The following is a 13,754-nucleotide window of genomic DNA, read 5'->3' as shown; positions in this document are numbered from 1 at the left end:
CTACTGGGATCTTGTGTTTGAATACAACCATTTAGTATAAGTCTTTTAATTGGGCTGTTATTGGTTGAATGTTAGATGCTCATGCATTGAGCATTTGCTCAGTAGCTGCTGGCTCTGTTTTCAGAAGGTGATGGAGTTGTTAAGAGATAGGACTTCTCTCGAGGGTGTCTATAACTGAGTTATTAAGGTATTAGAGCTCGTCTCCACTGCTTGACTTCTCTGTGCTGATTGCAGACACGGTGTAAACAGCAGTCTTCTATTCTTCCTACCATATCTTCCATGCATTTGGTTAATGGTATTTTCTCAAACTGTGGGTGATTATAAAAACTTTCTTTCTTACATTTATTCCTGTCAAGTTATTGGATCATAGTAATGAGAGAAGTGGCTAGTCTAGGAAATCAGTACCAAAGAGTTGAATGGTTAGTATGAAAATGTGGACCATATATAATCCTTTAGAACTGGTTTGTGAGCTGTGGGCTAGCGGAGGGGCCCTAGAATTCTGTAAGGAAAGTACAGGGTATATTTCTATGGGAGTTTGGAACACTAGAATGCTGTCAGAAATGTGACAGTAGAGGCCTGGTTCGTGAGATTTCAGAGTGGCCCATGTATTTATTTGGGAACTGTGCTAGAGGCCATTCATTTACCTTTTGATAAATAATCTGGTAATGGCATGAAAATCTGAATGATGTTAAAGTCTAAGGGAAAGGCCTATGTATTGAAAGAGGGAGTTTTAAGGTAGAATAGCATTAAGAATAGTTTGGTAGCTGCTGACCATTCTTATCAAAAAATAAGATATCAAAAAATATCTTTCTAAAAGTAAGAAAGAGCAGATCAAAAACATATGTAAAACATGCTCAAAATTTGTTGAGAAGAGCATAAGTAATTTTAATTGCATACAAGGTGAGTTCATAACAGTTGTAAATGTTGAAGATATCAACATCATTAAAGAAAAACCTCTAGATTTTCAATAAGAGAGTCTGAAGACAATGTGGGACAAAAGTTCTACCCTTTGATGCTCTACCATGCAAAAATACAAATTTATTTGAAATATAAAAAGACCCCAAAATACTGCTGATGGGGCTCCCTCATCAAAATACAAAAGACAAAACAAAAACCCATGGCACACCACCACCCACATCAGTGCTAACCAGGGGAGTCATTTCCTGTGCCCAGTACAAAGGTGCCGTTGCATCTGTGGCTCAAGGAGTCCGCTGGAGCCTACTGGGCTGCCAAGACTTGGCAGAATTGCCCACGTGGAACTAGTTTTTTAGGAATGGTGCAAGGTCTCAGAAATACAAAAGCAAGCGCCCAAAAATTAATAGATAGAAAGAAAAGCTAAGAACAGAAGTTGCAGAGAGAGGAGTGATAATATATAATCAAAGGGGTCGAGACCATGATGGTAACACCCACTGAAACAGCTTGCCTGAGCTAATGGGAGCTTATGGACCCCACATGACAGAGGAAGAACCAGCATAGGACCAAACTGGACCCTCTGAAGGTGGGTGACAGCTGTTCGGCTGGGGTAGACTGCAAGGACACTGGCAGTGAGACCAAGATTTATCCCTATTGCTTATACTGGCTTTTTGGAACCCATTCTTTTTGGAGGGATATCTTGTGCAGCCTAGATATAGTGGAGGAGGGCGGGGTATTGGTCCTGCCTCAAAGCAATGTGTTAGACTTTGCTGACCCTCCATGGGAATCCTTACCCTCTCTGAGGAGTGGGAGGGGGAGTGTAGAGGGGAAGGTGGAGGGAGTGGGTAGAGGGGCAGGAGGGAAACCAGGATTGGTATGTAAAATGAGAAAAGATAGCTTTTTATAATAAATAAGTAAATTTAACATTAAAAAAGAACAGAAATTTATAAATAGGAGTGAAGTAACAGTACAAAGGATAACTGAAACCAAAAGCTGATGCCTTGAAAAACAAACTAAATTGAAAAGTTCTTAGCCAAAGTAACTGGAATGAGCTAATACCCAAATGAATAAAACAAGAGGAGAAAAATTGGATATTATGAGGGACATTACTCAATTCCAATAAATTATTATAAACTATTTTGAAAATTTATATGATCATAAGTTAGTAAATACAGAATATATATATATATGTATATATAGGAATATATGTCTATCAAAATTTAATCATAGGATATATAAAGTCCTAGCCAGAATTTATTATTATCAATGAAACTGAAGCAATAAGAAAGAGTGTGCCAACAAAGAGAGGCCCATGACTAAACTGGATACTTACTGCCTGTGCCAAGACTTAAAAAAAAGTAGTAGCAATGCTTTTTCAAAGTATTTCATAAAATACAAAGGTGAAAAATGCTTCCTAGCTCTTCCTATTAAGTCATTTTCCTAATAACAAATCAAACTACATAAGGAAGCAATACTAAATAAATATATAGTCAAACAAATAAATAAAACTGTAGTCTATTTTCTTTGATAAACATAGTAACAACATTTCCCAATAGAATATTTGCTAAACAAATTTAACAACTCATTAAAAAAGATGTGCTGTGTCCAGGTCTATTACATTTCATAGATGCAAAGAGTGATTCAACATATACAAATCAACAAATGTCATAGAGATCACAAACAGATTAAGAGGCAGAGGTCACATGATCATTTGATAGCTGCATAGAAAGCCTTTGACAAAGTTCATGATCTCTTCATAATAAAAGCCCTGAAGGACCAAAGAATAAAATGAATACAGGTCAACATAATGAAAGCTCTGCCTGATAAACCCAAGGCCAATATTATACTAATATAATATAAACTTATGTAGCAATCATGGAACTAAGACAGTAATTCCTCAGAAATCTACAGGTAAGGTTTCCACATGATAGATACACCAATTCTGAGTCAGTACATACAGCCGGACATCTTTGTCTGCTGCAACATGACATGCAGTACTCAAGACATAGAACCTTAAATCCATGAACAGATAAACTGGCAAAGAAGCTGCTACAGTACAAGTGAACACTGGGATTACAGAGTTAGGCACAGAGAGGGACAAAATGATGACATTTACAGAAAGGGAAAAGAATTAAAATGGAGATTATCATGTTAAATGAAATAAGCCAAGATAAGAAGACAAATAATTTTATCTTCTATGTGGAAAGATTTACATATTAAGTATATAATGTATACTATATATATATATATATATATATATATATATATGTCTCTGAATGTGTGTCTCTGGGTATATGTGTGTTTGTGTGTGTGTGTGTGTGTGTGTGTGTGAGAGAGAGAGAGAGAGAGAGAGAGAGAGGAGAGAGAGAGAGAGATCAAAAGTAGAAGAGAGTAGAAGGGTTCTTTGGGGAAGAAAATGGGAATAAAATGAAGCAAAGTAATAATAATATAGTGCAATACATGAAGAAAAAAGCAATAGGCAAATTGTGATCATTTTATACAGAATCTAGATATATATGTTCAATAAAAAGCAAAATGGCAATCATTTGTGAGGAGTAGGAAGCCACCAGGAGGTAATGTTGGGAATGTAAACAAAGCATATTGGTATCCATGTATGGAAATGGTGAAATTAAACCACTTACCTGTATTCTAGCTAAACATATTAGTTAAAAAGAAAATAGACCAGTGGGTTTTGAAAGCTGACACTGTGGCTCTGGGTGAGTGACAACCCTTCTTTTTATGTCTCATCCGAAAAGTAATAGCAGGTTGAAGCCCCTATGTGTGCACACTTGGGTGGGTTACTCCATAATAACTTATCCAAAGTCACACCACCAGTAGAAAAAAACCAGGATTCCTACCCAGATTTCAAAGTCCATGCTTCAGTCAAATATCCCAATATTGCTTTACATTAGATTATAGTATTTCTGATACATTTAGTTTAAAAGTGGTGTATATTTGCTTTGATTTCATGACCTTCTCTGAAGTAGTATGGAATTTTCCCATTGCTTTTGGTTTATTGAGTGTTTATGACAAAGAACGAAATACTTAACAATTACAAGCTGTCAATACTCAGAAAAGGCACCATCTACAGACATACAGAGTACACTGACTCGTTTCCACAGGACCTTGTTTTTATGGAAAGAATACATTCAGAGACTAGACTCCTCCCTACACACTGCTCACTTCACATTTAAAAAAATATAGTCTTTCTCCTTTGCCTTCTATTTATAATATCATTTATCATGTTGACATTTAGGGTGGCTGTCATTTGTAGTAAATGATAAGATTATTCTGTAAGGAAAGACGGGAATAATTTTGGTGTTATTTATTCTTGTTTCCTGTACAAAATCAGATCTGAACTGGCAATAAAACCACAGCAACTTGAAGAGCATAGAACACTTTCACAATTCTGTGTGTTTCAGTAACATTGTCTAAATTTGTATGGAGAAATTCTAGAAGCCAGTGCTCTTAAGACCAGGTCTGTCAAGATCTCCTGAGTAAATTGGGAGCATGGTGACCTTGGGAGAGGGCTGAAGGGGGAGGGGAGAGGCAGGGAGGGGAGCAGAGAAAAATGAAGAGCTCAATAAAAATCAATAATAAAAATATTTAAAAAGACCAAGTCTGTGTTCACAGTCACCAATGGCACTGACGCTCTGATAGCTAATATTATGAAGGAACAATGACAAACACAGGGTGACTGATGAGGCCACCATTGCTCCAAGAAGGCCATATAAAAAAAACCCACTAGCCTCCTCTTATCTACTATAGTGTCTGCAAATACCCAGACCTTCCTTGAAAGATAGTAGACAATTTAATTTCCAATTAATCCCCCACTATTCCATTGCCTAAGCTTGGTTGTCTTTCAGATACCACCACTGGTGAGAAGAGTGTATCAATAATACAAACAATGATCTGATGGTGTGTTCTCTAGTAAATAGTGTTCATGAAGAAGAGTGGGGTCCTTTCTGGTCGAGATAAAGCAACTCTAGCACACGAGACTAGACTAGTCCCTGTATTTCCTTACAGAAGCTCCAGAGGAATCTTTGGACTTTCCCATCTCTTATTTCATTCTTTTCTTTTTTGTAGTGATATATATATATATATATATATATATATATATATATATCCTGATTTCCTCTGTGTGATGTTCTATATATATATATATATATATATGTTTATATTATTATATATATTTTTTTCTTGGTGAGGGTGAGAATTACGCTTATCAATGGACACAAGGACAGATATTTAGACTGTAGTTTGGGATTATGCTAGTTTAGGAAGGGGTAATTGTGGTTGAAGGTCCTCCTCTAAGATACATGACTTAACTAGCCCTAGGTACTTCTTTTTTTGTTTTTGTTTTTGTTTTTGTTTTTGTTTTGTTTTTTTGAGACAGGGTTTCCCTGTAGTTTCTAGAGCCTGTCCTGGATCTAGCTCTTGTAGACCAGGCTGGCCTCGAACTCAGAGATCCGCCTGCTTCTACCTCCCAAGTGCTGGGATTAAAGGCGTGCGCCACCACTGCCCGGCCCCCTAGGTACTTCTTGAGAACATCGTGAATCCAAATTTTTTATTGTTTCATTTTTGTTTTTGCCAAAGTACTTGTTGCCTCTACAGCACCTTTAAGGTAGTAATGTCCTGCTGGTCATTTGTGGTTCATGAGTGTCATAGCTGGGTAGAGCTGTAGGCTGGTTTCCTCTTGCAGAAGCTTGAACGGTGCCTTTGGCTGAGGCTTTCAATACACTTACACCTCAGGGGCCTCTGGACTGAAGTACATGATTCTGTTTCTGAAGTACATGATGTCTTTGGTAAAGGGGGCTTTCTTCTCACCTCTCAGGGACAACCAAGGGCGGCAGCGATATAGTAAAGAGATTTCCGCTACTTGTTTCTTAATCCCTATGCGATGTGACACCCATAGTTCAGGCAATATTTCTAGTAAAGCATCTCCTCATAGATGAAGGACAGCCTGTGGAAACACACAAGCAGAGTTTCCCACCTCTGATTACGCACTTACTGTAGGAATTTGCATTTCATAGGAATCATATATTTACACAATTGAGCAATGATTATTATTATTATTTTCCACAGAATCTGTCAAATAATATTCAAGAATTAGCTGTTATTCTCCTTATTTTTACCTTACCCTATTCAGTACTTCCCTAGCAGTACCAAAATCAGTTCATTATCACTTCTAACAGCTTATACCCATACTCTAAGGGGACTTACAACACATGCTTCAGGTAATGGGTAGTTGCTGGATAAAGAGATAATGCAGCAAAAAATGTCTAAAGATTTCTTCTGTTTCTCTTTATTCCTTCATCCTGCCCCCTTTCTCTTTCTGAAATCTACTAATGTTTTGATGAAACTAAAACTCCCAAAAGACTGCGTTTGTTCTTGATGCAAACACATATTTAATATTGGCTATACTGGAGGCAAAGGCGTACGTGAGCCGGCCCTTCTGGCACATACTATGACTGCTTTCAGCTTGGAAATGTTCTAACTCTGATAAAAGTGACCTGCCAGTCCAAATGATTCACCGATTTCTGGGCTGTTAAATAGATATTCTTCAGACAATTTAAATTGACACTTACAAATGGAAATGAAAACATCATTTTAATATTGTCTCTACACATTTTTCTTGATTCAGTTCTCCTTCATTCTTCTGAGCTGTTTCTAGTCGTTTGCTCTAACATAGAAAAATAGCTTCTTATCTACCTGGGAAAGTATAGAAAACCTTGTTTACCTGGAATTACTTTAGCTATGCACTACTATTCAAATACTTCTTGAAAACAACCTAAAGTAAAAGCTTTTGTGCTAGGCCACCCAGAAGCCTTGACATCAGATGAGCCTGTGGATGCCGTAGCAACCACAGCTTTGTTGTCATGGTAACAGCCTTGTGCTCCACAGGCAAATCCAATGAGCTTTGAGCATCACTACATCCTAGCTAAGCTTCCCTGACCTTATCAGAGAGCAGAAAGACCTGTCTGTTCTTCCAAGAGCACGTGCTTCTCGATGAGAAGAGGGAAATGTGCGTAATGTACCTGATATAAATGTCGTACTTAGATTATTCAAATCAGTAAACTCTTGGTCTCCTTTAATGCATTAAGCCCCACAACTTTTGTGAAGTAGACTGTTGATTTCAATCACTCATGAGCATTACCACAAAAGCACTGGATAGAGCCTTACATTGTGAACATCATTATAACTAAATATTTTAGAGAAATAAAAATATTTATGTTTGCCTTCAGTTGCACAGAGTCCAAAGGACTTTGGAAATAAATTTTATGTGTTTTGATAAGTGTGTTGCCTCCCCTGCAGAAGTGTAATAAGAAACAATAAAACCTTCAAATTCATGTGTCACTTCAGGACCGCAGTAAAACGGATTTGTAATTCAATCTCACCTGAACTGATTGAGCATATTATTTCTGTATAATATATACTTTCTCAAACTGCGCAAGGGGCTATAACTCCCATAGGTTCTTGTTCAGCATTCTCAAGCTTAAAAACATGCAATGAGCAGCAAAAGCTGAACAAATCCTTCATAAAAGAAAGTAAGTAATACTCATTAAGCTAATTAGCAGTCCATAGGCCCAGCACCTGTGATTACTTAATCCCATATACAAATGTATAATAACAAACCAAATGGATTCTCCAGCAGCACAATACTTGATTCTCATTTGCTTGAATCATCTCATACTTCAGGGCATATAGTTTTATAACCACTGACACGTGTCAATAGGACAAATTGCTGAGCTTCACCGTAGCATTCCCATGAGGTATATATACATCACTCTTTGCTATGTCTACTCCTTTCTGCTCCTTCTGCCATTATTCCCATCCTTCTCTCTCTTATCCTTTACCTTAGTAGTTTACTAATTAGCCTGTGTTGTCCAAAAGGGACATTATCATCTTGTCAAAGGGTAAGTAATATATATATATATATATATATATATATATATATATATATATATTACACACACTTGCTTCTAAAGTAGCAAGAAGGATTACAGATGACTTTTTAAAATATATTTAGTGTTATTTTTCCTATTATTCCATAGTCCCTCTCCTATCTGTCCTCCGTTCTTGATATCTTTATTGGAATGTCAGGTTGTATTGTTGCCTTCCAATTAAAGGAGCACAGTGGTCTATGTCTTGGTAACTCAGCTCCATAGATTGTGTAAGACAAAGAAGTAGTTCTGGTAAATAAGGTGGTACTGTCATCAAAAGGATAAGAGGGAAAAAAGGCTTTGAGATGTTTTGGCACACATTTGGTGAAGTGAAAACAATGTCCACGAAGTGAGTCTTTTTTTCTACATGTTGGGCTGATCATAATAAAGATAAAGCCCTATGAACACAGCACTGAACGTACTCTTACATATTATCTTTTGACCCAAAAACTTTAAGGATCAAAAGACCCATCACTAGGCAGTTTACTCAGTGACTAATAGGTCGACCAAAAGATCCATCACTTTGCATTTTATTCAGTGATCATTGCAATCATTTTCCTAGCTGGTGACTAGGAACATTTTTATGAACTTTTTGTTTTTATAAAATTATGAAGCTAATATGCCTAGAGTGGACATTGTCACCTAATACAACCCTTTTTTTGTAAATAAAGTGACTAGAGCTGGTAAATTGCCTTCCAGTTTATAATTCCAGGTTTCCCTAAATTCTCAATGACCCAGACAACCCGAGTCACTGATCTGGCATCAGCTGCAGCTCCTGTCCAGCAAAAGACCGCATTTGACCTGCCTCCTGCTTGCTTTACTTTTTTCTCACTGCATTTCTCCTGTTCAGTTCATTTAGTTTTAACTACCCACAGCAAGGGATGCTTCAAGTTCATGGAGAGCCATTTAAAGCGCCATCAAGAGTGGTGACTTGTCCTGACAGCGAGTTGGGTCACACATGGGGACAAAATAGATAATAGCATCAACAAACGTTTTTAAAATATGCTGAATTTTTCAAGTCTATGTTGTTTTGCTCTGAGGTTCCCTTTCTTTTCTGATGAACAGCATTCTGTGTGCTTGATGTTTAGCAATTTCCCTTATTTGTCTTTTAGAATCTCTTGTCCTTCTATAAACTGATCATTTCTAGGAGACATTTCTTTGCCTTCAGCGCCTGACTATGATATGAACTCACCATACAGTGAGCCATTCTGATGCTGCAGGGAAATTTACATGACAACACTCACTAACACTGGTAACAGTTCATTAAAAGGAACAAATCAATGTAGAATGGAAGAAAATCTGTGATTAGAGAAATTTTGCCTCAGCACATCTCGATACCTCCATTCTGCCTGAGTGCTCGCCTCAGACTCGGTGAGCATGTCAACCATCCCCCATCCCGTCATAAGCGCCACAGTCTCTTCAACCCTAGTGCCCTGTGTCCTAAGCTCCCCCCAGCCCCACCATCTGAAATGTACTTCCTCTGAATAATCTAGTCTCAAGATCCCGTGTATAAGGCTAGCTACAATTTTCTAAACTATTTGTCTGGAGACATTAATGGAAGATAATGGCTCAATATTCATTTTCAAAGGACCCTTCAGTACTTAAACCTGAAAGAAAGAGCTGGGAATTTGTAATTCTGCTGTATGCTGGCTGGGGACGTTTTAAGGATTCTTTCTCTTGTGTTCCTTAATTCATTCAGTGGCTACCGTCCATCCATCATGATCCCAGCCTATTTTACCTACCTTATGCCCTTATACCTAGATGTTCCAGAGCGAAAACCTGTAACAACTTCTGTGCATCAAAGATCTGTTATGAATTCATATTAGTTTTCTAAGGCTGCCTCAAAAACATGCCACAGACTCAGTTGCTTACACAACAGAAATTTATTTTCTCTGAATTCTGCAATCTAAAAGTTCTTGGTGTCTGCCTGATTTGTTTTCCTCTAAGGCAGTGGTTCTCACGCTGTGGTTCTCAACTCCTTTGGGGGCGGGGGTTGAATAACCCCTTCACAGGGGTTGCATATCAGATATTCTTCACATCAGGTATTTACATTATGACTCATAACAGTATCGAAATTAGAGTTATGAAGCAACAACAAAAATAATTTGATGGTTGGGGGTCATCACAGCATGAGGGATTAAAAGGTCGCTGCTTTAGGAAGTTTGAGAACCACTGCTCTAAGGCCTCTTTTTGATGTGTAAGTAGCCTTCTTTAGGCTAAGCTCTCTCAGGAGTGTTTCTTTTACTCAGCAGGTGGATGTTCCAGTCTTCTTGTAGGCACATTGTCAGTTGGTATTACGCCTCATGTGTTTCGGCTTCCAGTGCCTCTTTAAGACTGGGTCTCCAAATACATTTATATCACGATTCACCCCTTCTTAGAATTTCATACAATTTAAGCAATTATACACCTTTATACCTTATTGAATGGTGTGTCTTTCATCATTAATATATTTCTTAAAATCTAGAGAAGTTCAAATCTTTCTGTTGAATAAATGAGCATCAAAAAGTATCAATAAAATTTTCAAAGTCGTGTAACCAGTAGGAGGTAAGAGTGGGAACTGAATGAAACTTTCAGCTCTAAAGCCCATTTTCTGTGTACCACTCTGCCTCCAGCTATGCTTTAGAGCCAGTCAGTGTAGCTCCAAAATACATTGATCATTTTTCCTGGAATTTTTACTTCGTGGGAGACTGAGAGGCTTAATTGGAATGTGGGCATAAATTCTCCTGGAGACCATGTTCAAGAAACAGAAAAGCTGGTATTTCATCATAACCACTTTCCTTGCCATGGCAAGTATTGTTAAATACATTGATTTTTCTTTAGATTTTGATTGATTGGTTGGTTGATTAATTGATTGGCATATTCACATGATGGAGTCCATACTGACTCCAAAATCACAAACTCCCCGACCTCAGTCTCCCACATGCTGGAATCAGAGGCATGTATGCCAGACCCAACTCAGAATTTAGGTTTTCCCCCACGGGTAACAGTTTTAGAAATGTGTATGAAGCCATAAAATCTGAAAGAACAAGTTAATTATGATGTATTTTCAAAATGTCTAACGCACCAGCTGGGGCAAACTGAACTGGTTTGAGATCTTGGATATCTTATGACACAAGCAAGCTATAAAAATCTCAAAGTTTTCTCAATTCCCCATGCTTTTGGAGAGCAAAACTTCTTGATACATGATCCAAACTTCTATGCTACAATCTCTTTATGTCACTGGAAATGGAGACAATGCGCCTTCTTGATTATTTATTTTTGATTTTCCTCATTTTTTTCCTTTTCATGACAAAATTAATGATTTTATTGTAAGTCGGTGATTCTCAAACTTCCTAATGATGTGACCCTTTAGTACAGTTCCTCATATTGTGATGACCCCCAACCACATAATTATTTTTGTTGCTAATTCATAACTAATTTTGCTACTATTATGAATCATAGCATGATCATTTTGGAGATTGCCAAAGGAGTCATGACCTACAAGCTGAGAACCGCTGTTATAAAAGATCACCTATGACAAATCAATTCTGATTAATTGTCTCAGCACAAAAATGTTTACCTAAAAATGGATACTTTTAATCAAGTAACAAAATAATTGCAATTCTTAAATGATAATAATGAAATAAAGTTATTTTGTGGTAGTCTATAGTTGAAAAATTTTAAGTCTGAAAATGAAAAAAAAATGAATAGAGGAAACAAAAATTAGAGTGTAATTAGTAAGATGTGAACTTTAAGGTATATGAGGTTGTTGAAGCTATGATTTTCAAAGGTGTTTCTTTCGAATCTTAGGTCTGTTGTGGTAAAACAAGAGAAACACACCTGGAGGCCGTCCGTGGCAGAACCTTCAATGTCACTTTCCTGGGGTGCAGTTAATTCTGGACAAACACACTGCTAGTGGAAGAAACAATCCAGGGCCAGTTCTAACTTGAGACACATCAGTTGGAAAAAAGGCCAAGTGCCATAGTCTTATTATAAAGAATTCAGACAGCACTGCAGGAGCATCAGAGACTAATAGTTACCTTAAAGCGAGCTAACCTATAGGCCCAGCTGCTTGTGGAGCAGCAGGCCTCTCTGTGTGTCGTTGGCATTGACCTTCCTTCTAAATCTGATTAGGCAACTTGATCTTGGATGGTTTTGATCTCCAGTGACTGGGTAAGACTCAATAGTTAAGTAAATAAAATTCCATTCATAAAAATTACAAAAAAATCCTAATATCCAAGTAGTGGAAGTGAATTATATATAGAAAATCATAATCATCTAGACATCCATTCCCATAAAAATGAAACACATGAGAGATTTCTCAAAATTCTGTCATGATTATGCTGTATCAGTATTATAGATGCTTATGTATTTCCACAACTCCATAATTTACTGAATATCAATAAGCTCATCAGCTATATAGATTTCATTAGCTTCAATTTGCAAAAAGGTTCAATTTCCCTTTATAGTTGATATTGACAAACATAGTGTGTTTCATTCTGTTCTTAATTAGTAACGTTACTAATTAACATTACTAATACAGTAACTATGTGTGTATGTGGGGAGTGTGTGTGTGTGTGTGTGTGTGTGGCAGGATTGAAGAGGCCATATTAGGGCTAAAGTGGTTCAGAAAAAGCGGAAAGGTACTGGCAGAGAGCTGGTATAGATACAAAGAGTATGTTTAGATATTAATGAACCCAGTGGGAGAGATACTAGAGATCTAGACAGAGCCAGCCCAGGATATGCAGGTCAGAGAATTGAGCAAAGCCTCAGAGTTGAGCAGACCATGCAAGACCATAATGATCATGAAAACAAGATGCAGGTCTACACAACCATAGAGCCATCTTACATTGAGTCGTAAATTTCCATTGACCACTCTATTATTCATTATTCAAATATCACCATTTGGGGACTATACAACACACCCATCATGAAAACAACAGAAATGAATGTTATATCATCTCGCCACAGATGAAGCAAAGTTAATCTGCTCATGAAAAAGATTGCATGCAAGCAGTAACTGTGGACGCCCCCTGCTGAGGTAACAGTAACAAAATTCAGTACAAAGCCAGATACATAGCAAAAAGAGGAAATTCTTCTTTCTGTGGACTATATCGCATCTTTATAACATAATCCAGATTTTCAACATGTTAACGTAAGTCAAACCCACATGGCGTCATTCATTCACCAAATAATTTTTATAATAGTCAAATATTCTGACAAACCATCATACACTGTATGTGATTTCTGGAAATTTAAAGATTGAATTCACCAAAGGCATTTATAGTTTCAGCTATGGTGTTGGTTTTTTGTTTGTTTGTTTTTGTTTTATTTGTTTCTTTTCTCCTTAAATTATTGAGAAGCCAGCCACAGTGGTACATGGTTTAATTCCAGCACTCAAGGAAGTTGAAGCAGAAGGGTCACAAGTTCAAGGCCAGCATGGGCAACATAATAAGATCATATCTCAATTAAATAAACAAACTGTTTAACTAAGTAATTTAGTACACAAAAGAAACTTCAGACATATCCTTTGAAATGTTTCTTTCAATGTTACTTAAGAAAACTCATTTAAAACCTAAACAAATAACTTAATTGGACTCCTACTGCAAAGAGGTGATTACCTATAAAAAGCAATAAAGCTTATCCTCATTCTTAATGAACTCATGATTTTCTTGGAAAGATAGGGTAGATAGTAGAAGTCTTGAAGACCTGGCTTGAAATTCTAGTCTGAAAAAGCATTGCTTTTCTCCTGGGGTAAGCTCATAGTACTTTCTAAGGTTTTTCCTTCCATTTTTTTCATCAGAGAAAAAATAGTAATTATGTCTTATTGTTATGAAATGAAAAAGATAAAATGTTAAAATATCTTAACATGAAGTGTGAGGTGGCAGCTGTTACAAGCACTAAAAAAAAGACTTACTA

The sequence above is a fragment of the Arvicola amphibius genome, chromosome 3, assembly GCF_903992535.2.
Source record: "Arvicola amphibius chromosome 3, mArvAmp1.2, whole genome shotgun sequence".
Classification (NCBI taxonomy): Eukaryota; Metazoa; Chordata; class Mammalia; order Rodentia; family Cricetidae; genus Arvicola; species Arvicola amphibius.
Note: the sequence above shows the minus strand (reverse complement) of the source record.